The sequence below is a fragment of the Mesocricetus auratus genome, unplaced genomic scaffold (assembly GCF_017639785.1).
Source record: "Mesocricetus auratus isolate SY011 unplaced genomic scaffold, BCM_Maur_2.0 Super-Scaffold_100006, whole genome shotgun sequence".
NCBI classification, from domain to species: domain Eukaryota; kingdom Metazoa; phylum Chordata; class Mammalia; order Rodentia; family Cricetidae; genus Mesocricetus; species Mesocricetus auratus.
The window spans coordinates 61,865,743-61,892,171 of NW_024429190.1; the positions used below are offsets into that span (position 1 = coordinate 61,865,743).

At 34.7% G+C, this 26,429-nt stretch overlaps 1 long non-coding RNA gene and 1 other non-coding gene across 2 annotated transcripts in view; one reads left to right on the top strand and one right to left on the bottom strand.

Annotated features, from left to right (window-relative positions):
- The window catches only part of LOC121140858, a 113,269-nt gene that overhangs the window by 81,209 nt on the left and 5,631 nt on the right, over positions 1–26,429 (top strand). Inside the window, exon 2 of the long non-coding RNA XR_005877814.1 lies at positions 11,915–12,055. This is a non-coding gene — a long non-coding RNA (uncharacterized LOC121140858). The remainder of the gene's footprint in view (positions 1–11,914; positions 12,056–26,429) is intronic.
- LOC121141047 lies at positions 8,398–8,560 on the bottom strand. The gene has a single exon (XR_005877992.1). It is a non-coding gene; the product is annotated as a U1 spliceosomal RNA (small nuclear RNA).

Here is a 26,429-nt window from a genome sequence, read left to right on the forward strand (position 1 = left end):
CCAGGCTGTTATGATCTTCTTTAGTGTTTCCTGAGCCTTATGCCCAGGGGCTGTGTTGTACATGTATTAATTGCAGATGGATACCTACAGTTAGTTCTCTGAATTTTGACTAGTTATGGGTTTATATAATAGTTACCCATTTGCTGCACAAATAAATATCTTTATTGAAGGGTAAGATGTACACTTAACCTTGGGATATAAGTGTAGGTACTCAGAATGCAACTGGGAATTATACTTTTTTTAGGAACATGGCAGTAGCCTCAAGGGTTTTGTCAGAATCAATGTCATATATTGAGCTGCAACTTTACTTGCAGTGCATCCTGAAACAACAAAGTAAAATTCCTTTTTCACTCACTGTGAAGTTCTGATTTTGTTTAGTGTTCTAACACATTAGAATTTGGAAAATTTTGGTGCAAAGTGGAAGGAGATATGCTTCACTGATATTGCTCAAGTCTGAGTTGTAATAAGCATTCCTTTTGAGGAGGTAGAGATGTCCTGTTTTATGAAAACACAGATGTCAACTAATACTGTACACGAATGATGGAAATTTTGGTGAATAACAACTGAAGTGTTCCAATGGGTCCTTCTTTCAAGTATACCATCACCATCAGAGAACAACCACCAAGCAGTGCATATTATTGGTTTAAATGGAAATAATGTCATGTAAACTACAGTCTCCTCAAATCCCAGGAATGTCTGAATTCCATTTGTCCTTTACATACCTTCTAAAGGACTTTGAAAAATTCACATTCCACAGTACCCTCTACTGACCATAATAAAAAATAGTGAGAGCTAATTGGTAGCTAATATTCTTTCCTTAATTATATCACTTCATTTCTCCAAAACACTGGATGAATTGATCCTCATCAGAGCCATTGTCATGTTATTGAAAGCATTCCTAAAGCATTTTCTACTAGATGTTGTAAATATTTGAATGCTACAGCTATGTACTTTACTTTATGTATTATAGTCAAAGATGAGTCAAACTACAAACATCTAATGTTTTTATTTGGGATGAGATTACCAACCATTTGATTTCCACCTAACACCTTCAACATTCCACTGTGTGACTGGAGGTTTACTTTTGGATATTACTTTGTATATAGATTAACATCATGACTGTTTTCATAATTAAGCAGCTAGGAAAGTGCCAGTTCCTTTAGGAATTTTGTTGTTTCCTTCAGCATAAGCTTATCATTTTATTACTACAGAATACTAGTGTGCTGTAATGGCTTTCTAGGGAAACAAATATTTGCATGAGTGCTTGAAAGAACAAAACTATTATACCTGACAAATAGCTTAATTTGACTCCTGGTATGATTGTATTTTACATTACTTCTCTATGTTTTGAACAATAAACTTTGTAAAAATATTGAAGAGAAGGCTGGTGAGATGGCTTAGCAATTAAGAACACCAGCTGCTCTTCTAGACAACGGGAATTTAATCCCAACATCCAATAGCAGCTTGGTATTCTGTAACTTTGGTCCCAGGAGATACAATGCAATCTTCTGGCTTCCATGGGCCAGAAGCATTTATGCTGCTTATGCAGATAAAATACCCATATACATTAAAAATATTTAAAGAACTAGAATTATATTTTAATTTTCTTTAAGTATTACTTAACACACTTTATAGTGTTAATTCATTACTTCTAATATGGAGTCTCATAGTAATAATTTTGGGAGAAGGTTCAATGTTGTTCAATTTTAACTAATCAAGTTATTTGAAAATTCATAATTATTTGATACCTTTGAGTACAATGAATAATGGAAGAAGATTGGAAGGAGGATTTCACAAGAGTGACAAAAACAAATACTGATAAGACAACTTGGTCAATACTGTAAATTGTACAGTGGGAGGTCACTGCTATAATTGCTAATTTCAGTTGTTAACATAATTGGATTAAGAAGCCTCCAGAGAACTTACAAACCATTATTTCTGGGTGTCTGTGATGGTATTTCAAAAGTGTTTCTAGCAGTGATTGCTAGGTATAGGTGTAAGCAATAAATGAGATAGACTCTCAAAGGAGGCACAGATGACTTTCCAAATAGCTAGTGACCTCATTAGAGTAAAAACAAAGGAACAAAAGAAATGATAGATCATTGCAGTTCAGAACTCTTCTATAACCAAGACCCCCTAGTTTATGAAGCTTTTGGCCTCATATTGAGTTGGATTTCCCTGATTTTGACTTTATAGAGATTCGTAGCAAGGCTACCTTGAAAATTTGAGCATTTCCACATTTTGGAGAGCTGTTGTCGGACTTGGTTTTTATAATTACATGAACCAAGTCATTTAATATTCTATTTTCCCTAATATTCCTTCTCTCCTCTTGTATATATCAAAAAAGGACCATCATTCAGAGTCTATATAAAGCAAAGTCTCTGAATGGCTTTAAATTTACAATGAACAATGCAAGATACAGGTGTTTGGAAGTTGTAATGGATTCTACTCAAATTTCTATAACAATTTTTTTTTACTAAAAGGATAAAAACCTTCAGAATGTGTGAAATATTGAGTCCAATGTTTCTGGGTCTGCTTTACCTTCATCTATCAGAATCTATGTTTGATCAAGAGTTTACTGGTCCCACTGTGGGGCACATGAAAGCATCTGGAGGTTCTCTGAATGGAGCCAAGATGACTCCATGACACCTTCCTTGCAAAAGAACATGGAAAGATAAAGATTAGTCAATGCTAAGAAGATTAAATGATAATAGCATCTGAGTTCTGGAGAAGCATCTTGACCAAATTAAATGCCCTATGGACTCAGATAACACCAGGAAAGCATCACAGGAGTCATTAATAGCTCTTATTCACTGGTATCAAGCATGGTTTTTACTAAATGACCTTAATTCACTTACTATTCTTCTAAAATTATTTCTCTCACTGCTGCTAGAAAGTAGTAGCAAAATTAAATTAATGTACCATCACACATATTTTGATTTAAATCTTATTTTATGTTTCTAATTTCTGTCCTGTTGATGTACACCAATTAGGTAGAGCAGACCCAGAAACATTGGTCTTAATATTTTTACATTCTGAAGTCGGTCTTGTTCTCTATCTAAATTATTTCTAAAGTGGGAACAAAATTACACATTATTTTCAGGCCTTTAACTGTGAATCAGTGATTCATGGAATGGATAAATGAAATTCTTGCTTAACATTAGGTGGTTGCCTTTTGAGTTTACAAATACATACCTTGAGTTTGCTTAAGTGTTATTTGTTATTCTTTATTTTTCATATCTATGATGTGTTTGTTCAAGGCTAGTGTTTTAATTTTGATATTTGCTTGCATGCCAGCACACTTGTGGCTAAGGGTGCATGTGCATTTGTATGTATTGGGCAAATACTGATGTTGGATACCTTCTTGAATGTATCTCCACCTTACATATGCAGAGTGTCCTTCAGATTCATTACTATCCAACTTACAGTCCCCATTTCTGCCTTCCAAAATCTGGGATTGCTGTTGAACCTTTATGTTTCCCTAGCATGTATAATGTTATGGGATTTGAAATGTGGTCCTCTTGCTTGCACAGAAGGTACTTTATTCACTAAGTCATCTATAGCCCTGGAGACTGTATTGATAATTTTTATCATTGCAAATATGGTGAAGTTCAATGTTAGTATGTTATTTGTTAATACTTAAATATATTTTTTAAAAGTACGTTTGTGAATAGTAGTGATTTAGCTTTAGATTTTGATCTCTGTATCCAAGCCAAGATCAAGGGAGACAAATGAGTCAATGTTTTATCTGGTGCTAGACTTTTCTCCTTTCTTAATGGCCAAAGTATAAATTCCGGTCTAATTAAATTATACAATATATAATGTATTCATTGAGAATGTAGTATTCTGTTTGGTTCTTGTAGTCAGAACCTAAGAATAATCTTTTATTTATCATCATAATTTTGAGAAAAGTATTGCAAACCAATATACTTTATCCTATCTAAAATTTGAAGTGCTATGTAAAAATATATCTTCAATTTATTTGAATACATATATATGTCATATTTGATATAGTGACTTAATACTCTACTTTTAAATCATAGACCTGTGATGGGTTATTTTTTAGAAGCTTTTATTATTCTGTTGAGGGAATTTTGTTCAGCCCCTTTTAATTCAAATCCAGCATCACGGAAGCATTTCCTATCTAGAAATGAAACAGTTCTCCTTTTTCTCCCAAGACTTATAAAATTGATCACCAGCTCTTTCAGGCAATATAGCTATTATTTTCTCTTCCCTCCAGAGAGGAGGAGATGTCTACTACTTCATAGGCTTGTGGGAAAAGTTGTAAAGGCTTCATGGAGTTCCTGCCACAGTGGTAGAATTCTTCTTTTCTGAGTAGCGAAGATTTTTTCCCAAGCTAAATAATACTAGTACTTAAGTAGCTTGAGTTGGTACGCATATTATAATTTTATGGCATAAATTTACATTACATGAATGTCATGACATTTATAAATCATCACTAGCAATATTAAATTTTAATAGAAGTTTGATATTTTAAAGGAAGCCCACAGTAAGACTGATGGACTATATGGATAACTCAACTTTATCTGAAAAATGTAAGTTAACATCTTTGACTAACTGTCTTGCTATCTTTTTTATAAATTTTATGAAAATTAAAAAAAATACATATTCCATGCAACCAGCACAATAGACATTGTTTTTTAATAGTATTTTGTTTTCCAATATATTCAAATTTCAGGTTTTTAGTTATTTCATCATAACACTCAGAAACTTCATGTAGAATTATTTTTGATTATGAATTGAGTTAGTACCAATGTAGCTTAGTTTATATTCTTTCCATATCCTTGTGTACTGAGCTGAACTTTTCAGAGATGATTTATTGTATTTAGTATACTTGAAGGCTTATGAGCCAATCAGCCTGAAGGCCTCTAAAATCCTTTTATGTTTTATATGAAACACTCCATACTGACCATTGAATAATACATACAATTTACAGATGCTACCTCATCACAGTCATAGACTGTAATACATAAGGAATCATCTTTTTCTGCCTTCTCTAGGAAAATCACATTTCTCATATTAAAGAAACTAAGAACTTCATCTATCTTGCTATTAGAAACATTCATTCTGAAGTGGCCATACAAAAATATTTAGAATACTTATGCTGGTTTTGGCAACTGAAGCAATATTTACAATGATAATTCTAATTGTGCTTAAAAGTATGAGGAATAAAAAGATAATTTTAAAAGAGCTTTTTATTTTTTGTTTGTTTTTGTTTTTTATCAAGCCAATGTAGAAGCCTAGGTCCTTGAGCATATTAGTCAAATTTTATTCACTTATAGGAAATAAGACTGTTAGTAAACAGCTGTAAAATTGGAATTTAAAGAACAGAATGAAGTTGGCAAGGAATTAAATTTAAGAAAGTTTTGTGTGAACACAAGCAAATGTAAATAAAAAGATTTAGAAGATTCACAATATATAATTTGATTAGACTGGAATTTATACTTTCACCATTAGAAAGGAGAAAAGTCTAGCACCAGATAAAGCATTGGCTCCCTTGATCTTGGCTTGGATATTTTCTCTCCTAAAAGTTATTTACAAGGACTTGGTAGGGGTAGGTCACACCAGAGGAAAAATAATATATATTTTCAAACTACATATTTTGCATTATTTAGATGAACAATAAGAATTCAAGAACACTTCTATTATATATGAAATAAATAACTTCATCCATCATAACAAAGAAAAATGTTATATACTCTAATAAACTTCAAAATGTAACTAAGTCCAAGTAAAATTAAGAGATGAAACTTGTAAATTACTTCCTTTTAAAAATTATCTTTCAGCCGGGCGGTGGTGGCGCACGCCTTTAATCCCAGCACTCGGGAGGCAGAGGCACGCGGATCTTTGTGCGTTCGAGGCCAGGCTGGACCGATAGCCTCCGAAACAATACAGAGAAACCCTGTCTCGTAAAAACCAAAAAAAAAAAAATTATCTTTCATACAATATGTTTGATCATATTCTTCCTTTCCCCTAACTCTTCCCACATAATCCTCACCTCCCTAACTTATTTCTCATTTTCTCTCTCCCTCTTCCTGTTTTTTCTCTCTCTCACTCAAAAAAATAGAAAATAATACCAAACTAACTAATAATAAAAACAAATCATGACAAAATATAGCAAAAACAACAAACAAACAAACAAAGTCAACCAAAACCAAATCCTCAAAAACAACAAAGCAAATCATCAGACAAACTTTGTGTTAGTCAACTTCTTTCTTTCTGGGCCTGTGGCCTACCCTGGTGGTTGGCTTCTCTGGTGACATTCCATTGGAGAAAACTGATTTTGCCTTTCTTAGCAGTTTTCAATGGTAACTAGCTTCTTGTTTAGAGGTGGGACTGTTTGTCTACTTTCCCTTCTCCCTGAATCGATTTTGATGTTTTGAATTGAGGAAACAGTGTCATCTACACAGAACAGGGCTGATACAAATATAACCTCAAATTATTCCACTTTTTTTCTCAGTTTTTCTTTACAAGACATATTCCATAGTTCCTACAATAATGTACAGATCTTTTCCAGGTTTTTACTAAAGTTTGTCTAAACGGTGTTTTTATAACTACAAAAGGAAGTGGGCAATATAGCTTCAATGTAGATGAAGATTTATGTTGTCTTTGAGGCCAGAAAACATTTCCCAAGTCATGTTTCCACCAAATATTCTCTGGCTCACCAGGAACACTGATTTTATTGTGTTCCTGAAGATAGAACTTTGAATTTCATTTGCTCAGTGTAGAATGATCATTCTTACCAGTGCTTACTGCTTAGAGGTACTATTAGATGACATTTTTTTTCATGCCCTACACCTCTCAGGGGCAGCACAATAGAATTGAACCTGTTGGGGATGTAGGGAAGCCAGCTCAAAGTTGTGATCATGGGAGAGCTATTCCTAGTACTTATTTGTCTTATGGGTGGCATGGATTAGGGAGAGATGCCCTCAAAGTCCGTTCCCCCATGACTACCACCCACAAAGACCAGAGGCAGATAGGAGAGTTTGCCCTGAGGTCATAAGAGCAGGACTGCAGCTCTTGCTGCCCCACCACTGAAACACTCAGGAGATCAGGCTATGAACCTGGCCTGGGTAGCACAAAAGAACCAAATATGCTGGCAGGGTGTGGGTTAGCCAGTCCCGAAGCTGTGCGTGTGGAAGACTACTCGTGTGTCATGCAGAGGTGTGGATGGGGGAGAGACGCACCCCTTTATCCCTTGCCCCTTACTTCTTACAACAGACCAAGTTGATCACCCCCCTCACCAGCTGAAGTATTGGTGAAAGTAGGCCCTGCACCTTACCTGGTCAGCACAATAGAGATGACCCTGATGGTGGAGGTGTGGGCAGCCAGCCCCAGAGTTGTCAGCGTGGAAGAACTGTTCCTATTAATTATTTGTCATGTGGCAGCATGGGTGGGAAAGAGATGCCCTCCCTGACCCTACCCATCAAGGCCTGAGGCAGGTAGAAGAGCTGGTCCTAAGGTTCAAAGTGCTGGAGAGCTGTCCCTGTTCCTCATCAGCTGCAGCAGTCGGGAGAGTGACCCTTACACCTCACCTGGACACCATAATAGAGCTAGCTTTGAAGGTGTAGATGTTGAAGAACCAACCCTGAGGTTGCAAAAGTGGGAGAGTCCCATTGAGGGCCCAGAATTGATTGTGTAGCAGAGACCAGGGACCTGAAACTAGAGCAATGATTCTTTGCCATGAAAGCCTGCATGTAATAACGTGTGAATAAAGGGTTTACTGAACTACTCACTGTGTTACACTGCAGCTTCCATGATAAGATATTTTTCCTTTGTTACCTATTTTGTCCTTGTTTTCATTTAAATTTTATTATGCTTTATTCTGGGGAGTGGTTTGATTGGGATTGAGAAGCATGATGTGAATCACACAGAGAAGAAATATAAAGAGAGTTAAAGAATAATTATAAGAAAACTTCTTTAATGCATTTTTATGTAGGAGAAGCTAGTTTTTTAAAGACTGTGAAACTCCCAAGACATCTCTGCCCAGCTATGGTATCCAAAATGGTGAGCTTCAGGTTTAGTGAGAAATCATCTCAGCGAAACAGGGCAAGACTGATAGAGCAGGATCCTTGATGTCTACCTGGGGCCTCTTCATAAAGTCAAGCACATGCATGTGAACACCCCCCCACACACAACATAAATAAGAAAGCAAGCAAAAATATAAATTAATAAATAAATAAATTTTCATGAAGAGACATCAGTTGTATACAATATAATATAGCACGATATTCTATAGGTCAGTGCATACTTGTATGAAATACAGACTATTATTACAATGACACTGGCAGAGTAGGTACACTCAGTTTGTCTAATATTTTATGAGGTAAACAACAAATTTCTTTCCTAAATGAGTAAGTTCACCAATTTATTTGTAAGAGGAGAGTATGAATAGAGTTCCCCCTTTCTCAAATTGTGTAGTTGATTTTCATGAATTTGGAAAAATTGCAGGAATTAGTACATCCTGAGTACAATGAATTAGTCTTACCCCAAGAATCCCACCTTCATGATATTTGGATGTCACCTGCTAGGTAAACATGTGCTCACCGCTGTTAAGAATTTTGAATTATGCCAATAAAACATGTCATCTATATGTATGTGCTGAAAATAACCATCTTTTATTTCATATGTGTAAGTATTTTGTATATTTTCCATCAGCTATTTATTCCATTCTCTAACCTGTCCTTGCACTTGAAATTATGTATCAGAAAATAGGGAAGTTTAAAGAGCTCACCTTGCTCTACATTTTGTTGTTGTTGGTCAATGACCCATGCGCAGTTTGAAGCTTTAATAGATGATGGAGGTCTAGAAGTTCAGTTTATGATACGACTAATGTTTCAAGATTTGAAGAATAAATTACTCTTGAAAGATGACACTGCTGTAATAATGGGTGTGAGAAAATGAGTTCCATGTTCTGTCATTAGATGTGTAATTTCAAGAATAATGAAGACTAAATCCTAATACCTGCAGTGTAAGTGGAGAGGAGTTTGGCTGTTTACTGACAGAATCACAGTTTGGCTTTGACAACTTTTCAGAAGGCTGATGGTTTATGTAAAAAATCTAGATCATCGAAAGAGTTCTACAAAACCATTTTCATCACACTTTACAGCTTATTGGAAATTTCTTGACAGTTGAATGCATCAAAAGTGACAACCAACAATTAGTAGCATTTCTCCTCACTATAGACTCAAAGAAAAAATACTGACTACAACCAGCATTTAAGACCCCAGGATATGTAATTGTTTTGTTTTTTTTCTCTTAAGAAGATATCAATTGAGATTAACAAAGCAACATGGGTTACTATATTTCTATTCATAATTGAAGGAATATATGAAAAACTCAGAGTCAGATCCTAACAATGAAGAGTTAATGCTGTACAACCAGTGTCTTTAACAATGCTGTGAATTACTCTTCAGGGAGCAAATCCTATTTAATATTACATTGTATTATAAAATTAAAATTTCCTAATGATTTCAATAGGTAGTATTTAAGTTTTTGGAATTTCTAAAGTTAAAAGAATAAATATAAATTATTTTCAGTATATAAAATATTAACAAATCATTACAACTTGAAATGTTTGTTTGTAACTTACTATTTTGACATTGCGATTATAAACTCACATAATACACTTAAGTGAGAGTCCTCTATGAAAAGGTAAAAATTGAAGAACCTGTGATTATGAATGTGATTTGGGAATGGGACATAGACATGTTTTATAGTACAAGCATTAAAACTGAAATCTCTGCTGATATGGAATGTAAATAACAGCCAAATTTGTTTTGCTTTAGGGAGTAACTTTAAGACAGGAGAGAATATCAGAAAGATGCTACAAAACTTTCTATTTGTAGGTATTCATAATAAAAATAATGGAAATAATATGATCATTCCCATCAAAATTCCAATGCAGTTATTCACAGATACTGAAAGGACAATTTCCATCTTCATATGGACACACACACACACACACACACACACACACACACTCACCAACAAAACAAAACAGGGTAGGTAAAATTTCCTAAATAATAAAAGAACTTCTGGAGGTATCACCATCACTAACCTTAGATCATATTATAGACAGCATAGTATTGGCATAAAAACAGACAAATTGATGAATGAAAATGAATAGAAGACCCAGATACAGGTCCACACATATATGAACACCTGATATTTTTTATAAAGAACCCAGAAACACACACTGGAAATATGACATCATCTTCAACAAATGGTGTTGATCAAACAGGAAGGTTACATGTAAATCCAAATAGATCCATTCTCATCACCCTGCCTAAAACAACCTTCAAGGAATCATAGACCTGAAAATAAAATCAGTACAATGAATCTGATGGAATAAAAAGTAAGGATTAGCCTTAAAATCATTGGCATAGGAAAAGACATTGTGAACAGAAACCATTAGTACACGAAATAAGATTAGCACTTAATGAATGAGAAGACATGAAACTGAAAAGTATGGAGAAGGACACCATCAATTAGACAATGCAGCATGCTGCAGAATGGAAAAAAATTGGTACCAACTGCAAATCTTGATAGAGGACTAATATCTAAATTAAAAAAATTGTATACCCCTCAAATAATAAACAGGGAAATCTCAAAAGAAGAAACACAAGTTGTTGAGAAACACTTAAAGAAATATTCAACTCCCTTAGTCATCAGGGAAATACAAATCAAAGCTACTTTGTGATTTTATCATACACTAGTCTGAATGGTCAATAATCAATAAACCACAGCTCATTTGTTGAAGATGTGGAGTAAATGAAGTATACATCCATAGGTTTCGTATATAATAAGCAACTGCGAGAAGGATCGGATTACCCTAGGAAGGGAAAATAGAAGAAATAGTTAACAACAGGTAGGGAAGGGAAAAGACTGGGAAAGTAGGCTCACATGGGGATGGAGTAAAGGGAAGTGAAGAAAATAGGGATGGGATAGTTACAACATGGAAACCTAACACAGTGGAAGTTTTCTAAAATATACATATGTGAAGCCTAAATGGGATAACCAAATAATGGGGTGACAAAATCCAAACTTGGCATCTGTAGCCACCAAGGAAGCCTCCAGTTCTGGACAGAGGTTACATCTAGGTTTTTGGTCAAAGCAGCCTCATGGCAAACTCCAAAGAACTCAGCCTATTTCCAAGGTTATTGGTTGCTTTCCACAAACAGAAGGGGAGGTGAGTCTCTGTTACTGAAGACAACACTTATACAACTAATTGAACACAGAGAAATGGAGTTGGGGCCTTGACTGTACTGACTAGTGTTCATGGTAACGAACGGTACCCTCCATGCTAATAAAGGAGACAGGAAAATACAACACGGTTATAAATCATTTGATCGGCTCCCACTTAGGGCAGAAGGCAGAGGTGAGCTATTTCCTTCCACTCCCCCGCTCTGGTATCTCCAGGCCTGTGACATTAGTCAGCTCGACTTGCCCCAGAAGGATCTAGTGACCAGGAGCCTACTGCGAGAGCAGGTCTACTCCTGCCCCGACTCAGGACAGAAGGCAGAGGGCAGATTGAAGATTGCAGAGCTCCCACCCACCTGGAGAGGCAGTGCCTCAGACCTGTCTGCAGACACCATAAGACCTGTCAGTGTACTGGACCTGCTTACACCCACCAATCTGACCTGAATATTGATTATCTACTAAAAACTTGGAAATACCTTATTAAGTTGCTGTGAGGAATTAATATGTAACTGTATAGTTCATTTGGTATAATGAGATATCAGGTTGTAATACCATGAACATTTCTGTAAACATTTTGTTGTTGTTATTGTTGGATATGCATCTGTCCAAAATTAGAGACCCAAGGATGGCTACAAGCTAGATAACAAGGACCTCACGCCTACAGCTTTAAACAACTGTGCTCTGTCAACAGGCATATACACTTGGAAGAAGCACCTAAAATTTAGGAAAGAGTGGAGTCTTGCCAATAGTTTGATTGATTTAAGTCGACTGAGATCCCAAGAAAAATATTTGCCTAACCAGAACCTGGAATCTAGGCCAAGAAAACTCAAAGGTAATAAATATGTTATTTTTAAAATGCTGTGGTGTGAGTTTCAATGATGACCTCTGTAAACTGTAAAGTAGAGGTACTTTGGAAGAGGACACATTGCCCTTTGTGAGCAGCTGACCTAGGTAGGCTCCCCAACACAGGAGTGCCTTTTCTTCCTTCTTCACATAAACCCCCCAGTTATAATCTGAGAGTGGTAGGGGTGTTTGGAAAAAGTTAACTCTGCTAAACGCTGTAATTGGTGTGTTTTTGGTGTCCATGCTCAGCATATCGACTAGGCAAAATGCCTTTAAGAAGAGTTGGGCATTTTGCTCAGCAGAGAATGCTTACCTATGTGTGAAAGGCTCTCACTATAGTTCCCCACAACAGAACAAAAACATAATTAAATAAAAACATACAAACCAGGATTGGTGGTATAAGCCTGTAATTCCTACGATTCAGGTGATGATCTAGGAGAACCAAGAGTTACAAACTCAATTGGGGTATATTGTGAAGTCAAGCTAGGCCTGATTGACAAGTCTTTAGTGTAGTCCTTGAAACCAAACCAAACAAAATTAAAACAAATACACAAAATTTTCTTTAAGGAGGATCATTTTATCTATGATTTGGTGGGATTAACCAATGCAAGATTCTTCAGGGTCTCAATGGGATGCATATTTTGGTTTTGTTAGAGTTGCAAATAAGTGTATTTTATGGATTCTTTGCAGATTTTGCAAAGAAAATTATGGTTGTCTGATTCAAATAGAAAATGCAAATTATAAACTTTGTCAAAATTCTGTGAGATTTTAACAAATTAAAACATTTTCTTTTTTACCTTGATAATTAAGAAGCACATACAATATATTTTTATAATATGAAGAATAATAATTTTGAAATGTGAGTTATATTATTCACTTTCCTAATCTGGCCTTTGATTTAATTTCTCATTGATTTTTATGACATTGTTGTTAATCAATACCACTGCTAAAACTTTAATATATATGAAAATATATGCATACATATATTTGATATTAAAAGAAGAAAATGCTATAAATATTTTCCAAAAATACATTAAAATGTATTTACAGTTAAGTAAAAAAATAATAATAAAACACTACATTCATTATTATGACAAATAGTATTGTGAATTATTTCTTCATTGTAAATCATGTGAGTTAGTATACATGATAAAACAATTTAGAGAAAGAAAACATTTTGGTTTGTGGTTTTAGACTTGCTTGGCTCCACTGCATGGTGTCATGATGGGAACAACAAGCTGATCTTTTCATAGATATTGGGAAGCCAAAGAAAAAGACACAGGAAGAAGCCCAAATTCCAAAATTTCCCTCACCTGTGAAACCACAGTTCCCATTGACTTGGCCCTACTTCTTAAAAGTTCCATTATTTACTAGGCATTTTCCAGAGTGGCAACCAAATTTTACACATGTTTATATGTGTAATTTAATTTTTCAGATCTTTTCCTGTGAAATAGAAAGTATAAAATTGGAGTCTATGTCAAACACAAAAATATTCCATACTTTCAAATTTACAGTGAAATACAAGATTGTGGAGTAAAGAAGGCATATCCTTTACAGAGAATATGTGTAAGACATCATGCTAAGGACTATTTGATCTTTCATATAACAATTATTGGATCATTTAAAAATATGATCCTTTGGAATTATAATTTGTTACATAGGATTTCTTGGGTAAAATCTACTTATTTTTCCTCAATTTATTAGTAAGAATTATTTTATGAGTATTTTTGTACTAAGAATATTCCTAATTTGATCAGAGGAAGGCCTTGCTGATACCCATAGATCTGAAGAATGGTTGTCGTTATACACAACACTTCATCCACTCCTTACACATTTACTCAAGGATCCCTCTGATCTCCACAGGGGCAAATTTGGGTTTAAATTATGCACAGTGGAAAAACAATGTTTTCAAAGGTAGATCAATGAATCTAAACTAACCCAATAGAAGTATATTAGTGAACCAATTTACGTTAACAAAATGAATTAACATGTTGGAAGGAATTGGGTGACTGATGTGACTGAAAAATTAATTGATTAAATACATTTAGACATATAAGCTGACAAAGTGAAATGACTGTTACCTGATTCTATAGCAGACTGTGACAAAAAATGATTGCTGAAATACCATGGATCTGAGACCATTCTCTTCTAAAATTAACCTCCCTCTATTACATCATTTCCGTTATGTATTGTGATCACAGCAACAAAAAGATAAAAGATAACTAATACAAATGGGAATTTATTATAAAACAAGAATCTAACCTATGGCCATCTTCCTTTAGGAATTCCATGGGTACAGTGCTGTATATAGTCAATATCTAACACTGAGATTATGGATGTTAGATCACAAAATGGCACTGTTTTGTCAATTACCTTTATTACCCAATGTAAACATTATATTACATTCAAACATAGGCAAAATATATTTACATATACATTGTGCATTTTAGTTCAAAAGTACTTCAGATTACAGCTATACATATTGAGAGAAGTTTTTTTGCATTTTACACAAAAGGAATAATTGTTTACCAAATGTAAATTCTACACTGTGGGTGTCAAAGTTAGAGCATGCAGCAGGGATTTTTAAGTACTTCTGCATAATGAATTATTTTTGTTCCTTAGAAAATACTAAAATGTTCAGCATTTTTAAAACAAACGACCTAAAAAATGCCCTTGGCACTATTATGTGACTAATCAATTGGCATGTTTAGAAAAAAATATAATGCCAGGCAATTTCTGTTCCTTATGTAGGGCAATTAAACTGTGTCATTTGGTATAATTGTCAATTATATTAAGGATTCTTCTAAAAATCATGAATTTCATGATTATTATTACCATCATTACCATCAAAATTTTCCAAAAAATAGTGTACTGTAGTAAATTCTATTATACTTAAATGAATCAAAGCCAAATGCAATCTTGAGGTTAGAGAAAATTGGCCTTCTGTATCTTAGCATTTGTGCCTGTGGTTCAAATAAATTTTGAGCATTTTAAAGACATTACAGCTACTAATATGAAATAGAATTAGGTAGAAAGCAAATGTTCTAGAGAACACAGTATAAGAATCTCCATCACCATATTTAGGAATTATATTTATATAATAAGCTTCATTTTTGCTGTGGAAATACACTTTGAAGGAGTACATCATAATAGCTTATGGGTCTGAAGGTTACTTCATTGTTAGATTACTCAAAATGATTAAATGAATAACTATTAAAAGTGTTATATAATTGTAGTTTCTGAAAATGATTTTATAAATAATCATTTCATGTAATTCCAACTGGTACACTGAAGTTAACAAGTGAATTAAAATCATCCCTTTTCAACAGCTGACCAGACAAAGGTTAACTCTTGAATCCCAGGCATTAGCCTGGGAATCCAGCATGGGACTGATCAAGACCCCCTGAATCTGGGTGTCAGTGAAGAGGCCTAGGGAATCTATTGAGCCTTGGGCAGCAGATCAGTACCCATCCCAAGTATACACACGGACTTTGGACTCCCATAGAACAATGTGAGGTGCACTCTCACCCTGAACTCTTGGGGAAGGGTCTAGGCCCTGCCCTATATGAAATGACACACTATGCACACCCCCATGGAGGGCCTCACCCTCCCTGGAGAAATGAGGGGATAACGGGGGGGGGGGGAGGGCACGGGAGGAAGGGAGGGAATGGGAGAGGGACCTGGAACTGACTTGTGAAGCAACCTTGTTTCTTATCTAAATTTAAACTGGAAAATAAAATTAAAAAAAAAAAAGAAGAGAAGGGGCTAGAGGAAAAAAAAATCATCCCTTTTCTAATAGAATTTGATTTTAAATAATTACATTTATAAGCAATAATTATTTACTATAGATTGTATACGAATCATTTGGTATTAAAATTTTTCTTTGGTCTTATTTAGTATCCTTACTGAATTATGAATCAGAGTTCCTCACATCAACTTACTGGCTTCTTTTAAGCTTCCTTCTCCTAAGTTTTGGTGTATATATTAACTTATCTAGAATGAATAAATTAAAGTTAAAGAAAAGTAGGTGATATAAGATAACTCTCTACTTCACATCCGAGTTAATTTAATGTATGGAATTCCTAAATTCTCTATGTTTAAAATGGTCAAGAATATGTGATATAAATCATAAATTGATGACATGCGAATTGATTGGAAACCTTTGATGTTTCTTCATAAAATGAGTTATTGTCTGCTTATGACAATCCTCCGATTGCAATCTACTTCCACTTTATAATCCTCTCTCCACCCAGCCATAAGGGTAACAAAATGCATTCTCATTAGAACTGTGGCCTGCATCTCAGGAGGGAATTCATGCAAAGTGTTGTAGAAGTAGTCAAATGACAATGACTGGGAATTGATCAGCCCTAGTAATAAACTTAGAGCTTTTGTATGTGTTTTCAAATGGCCTCTGAAACATTAATACTATACACATAAACTAGTGCTATTCTCATGCTTATTTTAAAAAGCTTATTCTTGCATGAAAAGGTAGTTATATGGAAAGTTATGTCTTGTCAAGAAGTTGAGAACAAGTGATGTTTGAATAATCAACCTTGAATGGAAACACATAGTGCTTCCTACAAGGTTAAATACATACTACAGAATCAGAGGCAGAAAGAATGTAAGACATTGGGCGAGAGGACTATAAAATACTTTTTTGAAGAGATGACATGACTATGGCATTCATGAATTCATATTAGGTATAACTGTCTCCATAAGACTGGCACAAAACTCATCCCAATAACATTCAGTCATACATGAGAGGGAAGTTACGGAGTTGAGCCTCACCCAAGAGACTTTAGTCAAGAACTGAAGGAGAAGTCACTGTCCTTACTGATAAAGCATACCCAAGTAAACCACTCTGGTTAAACGAGTGGATCACAAAATAAAAACACAACAAAGAGAGAAATAAAATACAAACTTGATAGGAGGGGGAAATTGTGGGGTTGGGAGCAAGATGAAAGGAAGCAGAGAAATGAATGTGACTAGAATGTAATACTTATATGAAATTGTCAGAGTAGATTAATCAAAAGTTAAAATAAAATGAAAAAAATAAGTCCACTTTTTTGCCTCTAGTGCTAATAAATGAGATAGTAATATTTTTGGAAACTGGTGCAGAAACAAAATGCAGATATACTACTTTTCATTCTGTGTTTATTTAATTTACCTCTATTATCATCACAATTCTTTATATATCTTTTAAAATATCTGACGAAGTTCTCCACGTCTGTGTTTCAAACCTGCTCTACATAAAATTCCCATTATTACACTAGTATGTGACTACATCAATAACCTCTGTATTTATGGAGGATGGATGGTACTATCTACCGTTTAACTGGAATGGCATTTATCCTATTCAGCATTTCCTGTTCCACTGTTTCAGTCCCAGTTATAGAACCTAATGACTGCAATTGCTGTTGCTAAATCTCCCTGAGATTCAGTGCATCAGTTTTGTTGTATCACTCTAAATAAAATATCTGGCATCCTGTTTTAACTGAGGAAAGATGCATTCTATTTCACCTTTCATTTGCAGCAATTCAGTTTGGTGGAAAGGGCATGACAGAGCAGAGAAATTCAGAGAGCAGAGACTGGAATATAGAGAAGGGATAAGACCAGAGATAATCCCCAAGGACATGCCCCACATGATCATGTTAGAGCCCTCATGAGCTAATTATTTTAGAAAATGCCCACAGGGACAGCCAGAGTTATGGTTTGCTGATATCCTAGATGCTTCTTAATCCAATCAACTTGGTAAATATGATTAGTAATTTCACTCCACAGCTTGAGTTTTACAAGATACCCACAACTCATTCACTCATAACATTTATATTTCAGTTTCTTTTCTAAGTTCTCATGACTTATTACTTTCCTTTCAAAAATGTTATTACTGCCATTATATACTTGTCTTGTATCTTGTATCTTTATATTTAAATAGCTGTGTACATAAATACTTTTATTTAATTATATGCCTATGAATCATTAGGAATGACTAAAAATAAACATTCTTATTTTATTACTTGAATTTTCCAAGAAAAAAAACACTTATTTGGATATTATTTTCTGGTCCAGATCCACAAGATTCTCATTTCAACAGTGGTGTTGAGTTTCCTAGATAGACTGTGGCATTATTACACAGCATGAAGTCCTCTGATGATGAAAAGTATGTTTGTTGTTTACCATTTCTACTGACTGTACTCTTAGACAATTTGGTTAAAGAAGAGTTCTGGGATTGCAAAAACAAACCAACAAACAAAAACAGGGTGAAGAAAATGCACAGCATTGTTGAACTCCCTCTGCAGATACTGATGTAAAATGAGTTGTTGAAAGTTGTAATCTGTACTGTGCAGCCACTATTGATCTTTCTCAGTGAGTCAATATGTTCTTATTTATGCTCAAGTAACTTAGACAATTGAGGAAGACCACTGATTTCACAGCTAAATTCTATACTTTGGTTTGCTAGCTGTGCTCAAAAAAGCAATGCTTAAATTGTACTCTTTGTCAAGACAAAAATAACAGAATTCTTTTGCATGAATCATGTGATCCAGTCAAGATTTGATTTTTTTCTGGTCTTCCTTAACTCAGGTTAAGGTTATTATAGGCAGCAATGGAAAACTTGTTAATAATGGAACCCTTATTATAACACTCCTAAATCAGATGATTCCACTCTCATGACTCTGATATCTACTAACATTCAATAGAGGGAAATTTCCTATTTTCCTGCTTTAATTTTACTGCTGTTAACATGTGAAGTATGAGGGCTTGAGAGATGGCTGAACAAGGATTAAGAGAATTCCCAGGTGTCTTTTTGTTGGTGTTGCTTTTTTTTTTTTTGCAAACCCAAGTGGAGAACATGACTACCTTAACTTTAACTTTGTGCTATCCAATACATTTTTCTGCCCTGTACATACACATAAATAAAAATAAATAATTACACACTTTAGAAATATGAAAAATAATAATATTCTTACCAGAGTGAGTATGAGGATTTATATAATATCAGTGAGACTGTAAAAGAGGATGCTCCTGAAATTCTTTCCTGTGGTCTTCTCGAATATACTTCTGTAATAGTTTGCTCTCCGTTGTTGTAATAAAGCATCATGGGTGAAAAAAAGGAAGAAGAAGAAACTTGGGCAGGAAAAGGTTTATATGGCTTACATGTTTCAGCCTACCATTAAGGAAGCCAAGGAAGTACATGGAGTAGGGACCATATATAGAGTGCTGCTTCCTGGATTTCTATCAGCAGCTACACAGCTTGCTTTCCTATGAGATCCAGGACCACCAACCATGCACTGATCTTAGTGGGCTAGACTTCCCACATAGTCATTAATCAAAAAACGCCCCTCAGTCAAATAGAGACAGTTCCTCAATTGACCTTCCTCTTCCTATATGATTATTAAGTAAAGTAAAAAAAAAACAAAACAATTAACCAGCACATTATCAAACATGAGTCAATTTTCTGTGGATAAAAGCTAGAACTGAGTTGGATGAATACTGTGAACTGGATAACTGATGAAACAATTGCACCAAAATACATTGCAGGAGCTTAGAAATGTTTGTATAGAACTCCACCAGCCTTAGGTATGTTTTAAATAGCTATGACAAATCACCATTACCAAGGCAATTTAGAAAAGAAAGCATCTAATTTAGGGCTTACAGTTCCAGAGGGTTGGAGTCCAGGACCATCACAGTAGGAAACATGGCAGCAAATAGGCAGCAGGATGCTGGAGTAACAGGTGAGAGCTACATTTGGATCCATTAGCACTATGCAGAGAGCTACCTGGGAATGGCATGCACTTCTGAAACCTCAGAGTCTACCTGCAGTGATACATTTTCAACATGGCCACACCTCTTAAACCTTTCCAAACTATTCCACTAACTAGGGACCAAACATTCAAGCATCATCCCGTGGAGAGGATTTTCATTCAAACAACCATGGTGATAAGGGTATAAAACAATTCCTATATTCTTCATGAGGATAAAAAAAATTGTCTTCTGTGGCCCTTAAATCACTGAATCATTGGGATGGAAGAAAATTAACAATGAGAATTTCCCTGAACATCTGACAAAAATGAGGTAGATATGAGTGACTGTAACAGCACTTCCAATACCGATTGTTTTCACAGTCAATCTAAGGAGAATGTGTTATCTTTACAACTTATATATTTCACTCTGAAGAATTGTTTGTATGTTTTCTCTGCTCATGTATAAGGATTGGGCTACCAGTAAGTCTACATCTGGCAACTGATGAATTGGGTGAATATCAGACCTGAATGTTATTCAGAATGTTTGTGTAGGTTGTTCCATGGTGTCTAACATCAAAAATAGGGTTCCATGTTTTCTGTGAAAGAGTTTGCATACATATTATATATTCCAGCATTAGCAGCTCAGACCTAGAGCTTTTCTCCTACATCATCTATTCCCTGAAGGGTGATGCGGCTGTTTATTCACGGTCTATACAGACTTCAGAAATAAGTTTCTTACAGGCATATTGTTTAACAATTTAACCCAAGTTCCACAGTCTCAGAGTCTGTGGTCAGAATCAGAATGAAATAGAATGTAGGCATTTTTCAAAAATCCTTTCCTTATTTAGTTCAAAATGAATGAGAAATGCATTGCACTCTTCACCTTTCTTTCTGACAACAGAAGTGTGTACACACTTAATACACGTACTTTCACAGATGCATTTCTAGGGATTGTTTTATATCATGTTGGTCTTGGAGAATGGCACATCCAATCTTTCCAGGCTGAAAAGAAGAAGGGCAGCTGTTTAGACTAGTACAAATATTTGAGAGAAGTGATAATTTATGTCAGGGTTCATTGGTAAGATCCATCTCCCGAATGGGGCCACTCTGACAAAGCTGATAAAGGTAGTTGTCTCATATAATATGTGAAATTCACACAAAAGAGTCAAGGGAAAAGAAGAAACAAGTGAGTAGTTCCCAACAATAGAGATGTTCAAACAAATCTCCAGAAACTGACTTGAATAAAATGGTGATTCCCAACAAAGATGTCAAAAGAATAGAGATAAAGAGACTCACTAAGGTAGGAAGAGTAATTCATGGAAACATTGCAAATTCAACAAAGAGACATTAATACATATATATATATATACACTTTGGAAAACAGAAATCATATAATTAAAATTCAATAATGATACTAAAGCAGAATAGATCACATTTGTTTAATTGCTTTGTGACTATGCAGAGTTGAATTGTGTAACTGACAAAGCTAAAAAATTAGAAACATACTGTCCAAAAGTGAGTTCAAAATCAAATATGTAATAAATTTGATATTCTTCAGGCAGTGTTCATCTGTGTTGCATCTTGAAACTTCAATTCAGCCTTGGTCTGAAAATGCAAGTGCTATCTTCTTGCTGCATAGAACAGACAAATGCTATCTGTAATACTTCTCAGATCTGAAATTACTTTTTTTTAAATTTCATGGTTTCAGTGTATATACAAAGTTTTTCCTTTTGTAAAAATATGACTTAAGAAAAATGAAAACTTTTAGAAATCTTTCTCATGATACCATTCCCTGGCACAGAAGAAGCTTATCTTTGCAATTCATTTATTCTAATACATTGTTTGACTTTAAGAGTTCCTATTCAGAGGACTGACTTGAGTTTAATTAAGAAAGTTTTCAGTGGCTTTTAGCTTGGTTTGCAGACAAGATTACTGATGTGACTGAAATATACTCTTACCATTTTGTATTATGCATTGTAAAACACTATCATTTATAATAATTATAAGATCATAATATCAGTGTTAGAGATATTCTATGCCCCTGAGGTATCAAATATTCTACAAAGATGTAATTATTTATGTAAGACCAATAAGCACATTCCTCTCATTAGTATGACAATTTGTTGATGCACCATAAACCTAGCTAATACCCTAGATCTGTGGAGGTAGTGGGCCTATGTGAGCAGCATAGGCTAGCTGCTTTCTAAATGCTTATGATTATGTCAACATACAAAAGTAGTTCTTATTCAGATTAGCTAGTTTCTTACAACAGTGATTGTAAAGGCAGACTCATGGCTGCCCAAGACTCTCAGGGTAAACAGAAATGTGGTAACAACTGTCAGTCTTTATGTATGACCAGAAAGTATTTAAGAGCTAGAAATAGTTTAAAGGGTTACAGAATGTCATACTCTACACTGGATGCAAGTATTGGAACAACTGTTAATACCAAACAACTGTAGTAATCTACTGGCACAAGGTCCATACAAAACTGGCTCTATCTATACTCTGTTAGAGAAGTGGGAGGGGCTCACACACCCACATTCTTTACTTCTGGGACAGGAGATATTGATACATTCTTGGGAAAGTGGAATCATTGCATCTAGGTTGTAACTACTGCTGAGCCTACTCCACTCCAAACCCTTGGTCATACAGACAGCTTTGGTCAAATCTGCATGGATTGCAAAACAAAACTCCTAAGCTGAGAGTTAAATCTGTGGTGCTGGAAACAAGATAGTAATGAATTCAAAAGATGGGTGAAAACTCAGCAATTTTAAATACAATTCCACAGAAAGGGTTGCCAGCACAGAGAAAACACACAATTAACTGGTGCACTGCTTTGGAATGAGCTAATGTCCCTTGTTTATGAAAAATTCGTGTTCTCTTTCCAGACACCTGTACTAGCCCCCTTTCTTAGGTCTCCACTATACTGAGTTGTGATAGATCCTTATCTCTTGAGTAAGTTGGGGCTTGAGGCTAACTTTGTCAGATAGTGGGCTCAGTCACACAGAAGATCATCTGTACCTTACCAGCTCTCAAAGTTCTGAGACAAGTCTGCAGCAACAAGAGAGAGGTGGGACAAGCACTGGCAACTCCTTTGCAATTCTAATTAACTCCAAGTGTGCCTCATATGTACAGACGGTAACAATTCATTTTATTCAGTGGAGGGGTTAGTCAGCGGTAGTAGGGAGATGAAGAATAAGTTAAGCATTAATTGTGGTATTGTAAGGGTCTGAGAATTACTGAAGACCCAGACTCAAATAGTCTGCAAAGACAGCATTTATTTTGCAAAAAATGACCAACATGCAGGATCAGCCATATGTACAAAATGGTGACCCCTACCCCCGCCAGAGGAACATAAAGGTTCCTTTTAAGTACAGCTGAGTAAATTCTAGGATCTGTTAGGTCATCTCAGACAGAATTGGTAAAGCAAGCAACAACGACATTGGTACAAATTTAACCATAGATTTTAGGTTTTTTATCTTTTGACATGTTAGGACAAGTCTGGGCATATTTCAGGAAGACTGTAGGAACTATCTCTAATTAATTAATTAATTAATTAATGTAGTCTTTGCTTTGATATAATGTGTGGGAGCTGATACAGCCCTTGTATGTATTCTCTCTCTCTTTCTCATCCCTGATGTCAGCGATGTTGCCCTTTGTTTAACAAACTGAAATTTAGGTATATTCGTAAAATGGAAGAAGTTTGAATCACTCAGTATACTTATTCAAAATAGTAAATAGAAATAATAATAATTTTTTAAAGTATTGCCACTGGATGGTACTCAATTCAGTTGTAATTCTACTATAAGAAACAGGGGCTGGAGAGAGTGCTTAGCAATAAAGAGTCTGTACTGCAGTGGACACACATTGGGGGTCCATTTACTTTTGTCAGATGGAACATAATGCTTTATTTCCATGTATGGGATATCTACTACCTGTGGTCTTTTCAGGAACAAACACTCATATTCGTTCATAAACATGTATATATAGTTAAATACACATATGCATAGAAAGTCCTTGCTTGAAACATAGTAATATTTGAAAGTATTGATTATATAGCAGCACCTTTTATAGACTGTTTCTTCAACACCTACACAATTATTAAGTTAAAGCTAATCATTGACTACTTCCTATTCCCAAAACCAAATATTCAAGAAAGTTGCAGTTTTGTTTTATTTGGAAGTACAAAGAATTGCACAGTTTTCAAGGTAAGAAAACATAATTTAATTTAAAGTATTTGGTGTCAGAGAATGACAGCAGCGCCATTTGGGTTATTAAGGCCAGGTGAATACTAAAATCATCTCACAGAGCTGGAGAGCTCAGTGCAACCATGCCTTTTCTGTTCACAAGTCAGTTCTGCTACTGCTTCCTAGCACTAAGATAAACCATCCTCCTAAAATGGTGAAAGCCCATACTGCAGATGTTACCCAGCTCTAAATCTCAGCAAAAGAAAATAAGAGCAATTTTGCCTTTGCATTATCACTTTCAGTTCCACTTGTGTCTCATACTGGCAACCAAGGTTCAGAATCCTTGAAGACATTCTTACCTCACATGATTCCCATAGGTATATTTTCACGTACCATGCTCCAAATAATCTGCCTTACAGGGAAACACACAGTACCATGATGTATTAACTTATGGTACCTATATGAAATTCAGTCTTTACTAAGTAATTGATCAGTGTACATCATGATCATCAATAAATTAAGCCCCTGTTCAGAGACAATTGATGATCTATCACTAAGAATCAGGTATTTAATTCATGCTGCAACAATGAAAAACAAAAGTATGTGATGGCCTCCTTTTGCAGTAATAAACAACTTATAACAATTGATAATTAAAGGGTAATTAGCACTAAAAAGGAAAAATGCAACAAAGGGATGAAAAGCGACATCCTTGAAAATGAAGTCTGCTTGGGAAATATAGTTATAAAATAAACAATTCATTACTTCCCCTTCTCCTAGATTTCCTATGTTTCTTATTCTTCTTTGTGTAGAGTTAAGGCTCATGAACTCTGCTGTATCCATCAGTATCATCTTTCTTCAACTCACGATTAACCAGATATGTTTGTGGGATTTATGTAGGTAGCTTCTTATTTTAAAAAAAATTTGAAAACTTGGTGTCCAATGCCAACAGATCAGTTCTGAAAGCCTCTGCACAGACAGAATTAATATATAGTTTAAACAAATTAGAGTCAAGAATATATATGCATATACATGATATGCACGCAATAACAATTAGCGAAGGAAAAAAAGACCATAAATTTGAACAACAGTGTGGAAAAGTATTCAGGAGTGTTTAGAGGGAGGAAAGGGAAGGGAGAAATACTTTAATTATATTATAATCTCAAAAATAAAATTAAATAATGACAATTTAATGTTGATTTAGATACCATAGGAAAGACCCTATGGCTAGAGAAGTGAAGCAAAGGAACCTGGGGAGTATGTGTTCTACAGTCAAGCAGTCTTGATAAATACATTGTTTCAAGTGGACTGTTCTTTTTAATGTTTACAACCTACTATGCTTTCCTCTACCTTTAATTTGTTATTTTATTTTATGTGCAAGTTTTTATGACATGTAAATATACTATAACACTTTATAATTAAACATAAATAAGCATATATATGCTTGGCAGAATAATGCTCAAATAAAATACGATTTACTGGCCTAAGACACTGTCAGCATATCTTTTACATGAATCTCTATTATAGAAAATGTGTTCATTTAAATTAATCGATTACTATTTCTCATGACTAAGAGTAACCCCAAATCCCTGTGAAGTTTTATTCTTAGATGGGTAAAAGTAAACATGAGAAATATTTTATTCCCTTTTAATAAGACTGACCTAAACAAACTTAATTAACATCTCTTGATTTCCTACAACTCATGTTTCCACTTCATCAATTAGTATTGATTGATAAAGGAACAAAGATACATCAGGCTGTTTTAGAGCATAGCTTGATTGTGAAAAATTTCCAAGAGAAGAACATCACAAACACTTTCAAAATATTATCATGTTGTAATTTCATATTAAATCTACACAAGAAGCATATTCTTGATTAAAACTTCTGGGCCTTGCTGTGAATGACAACCTTTAGCTTTAGATCATAGTGAGTATATTTTTTTCTTGATATGTGTAGAAATGAAAGGGATAGTTTTATTCTGCTTTAGACAGAAATATTTCACACAAATTATTCTATACTGTCACAATTTAATATCTGTGTTTGGACAAGAATATTACTATCTTGGGAAAATGCATATAGATCATCAGAAATATTAGACTCATATCCCCAAACCACATTTCTAATTCTAGGCACTATTTCTATACAACATGGGATGAGAAGGATGGGTGGCCCAGTGTCTCATGAGTTTATATAAAGGTCATCCTGATGTACCCCTACAAAATGAGAAATTTATCAGGACATTTCTAAAATTAAGTATGCCCCAAATCATACTAAATATTTGGTCAAAATCTATACTATTATGCAATTCAGTTCTTCAATTATTAGTATACAACTTTGTCAGATGTCCCATTATGTGTTCTGTAAATTTGTCTTCATAGTATAGTCATTATAGTATCACATAAGATCACTCTGTTTTTGAGAAATAAAAGAAGCTCCT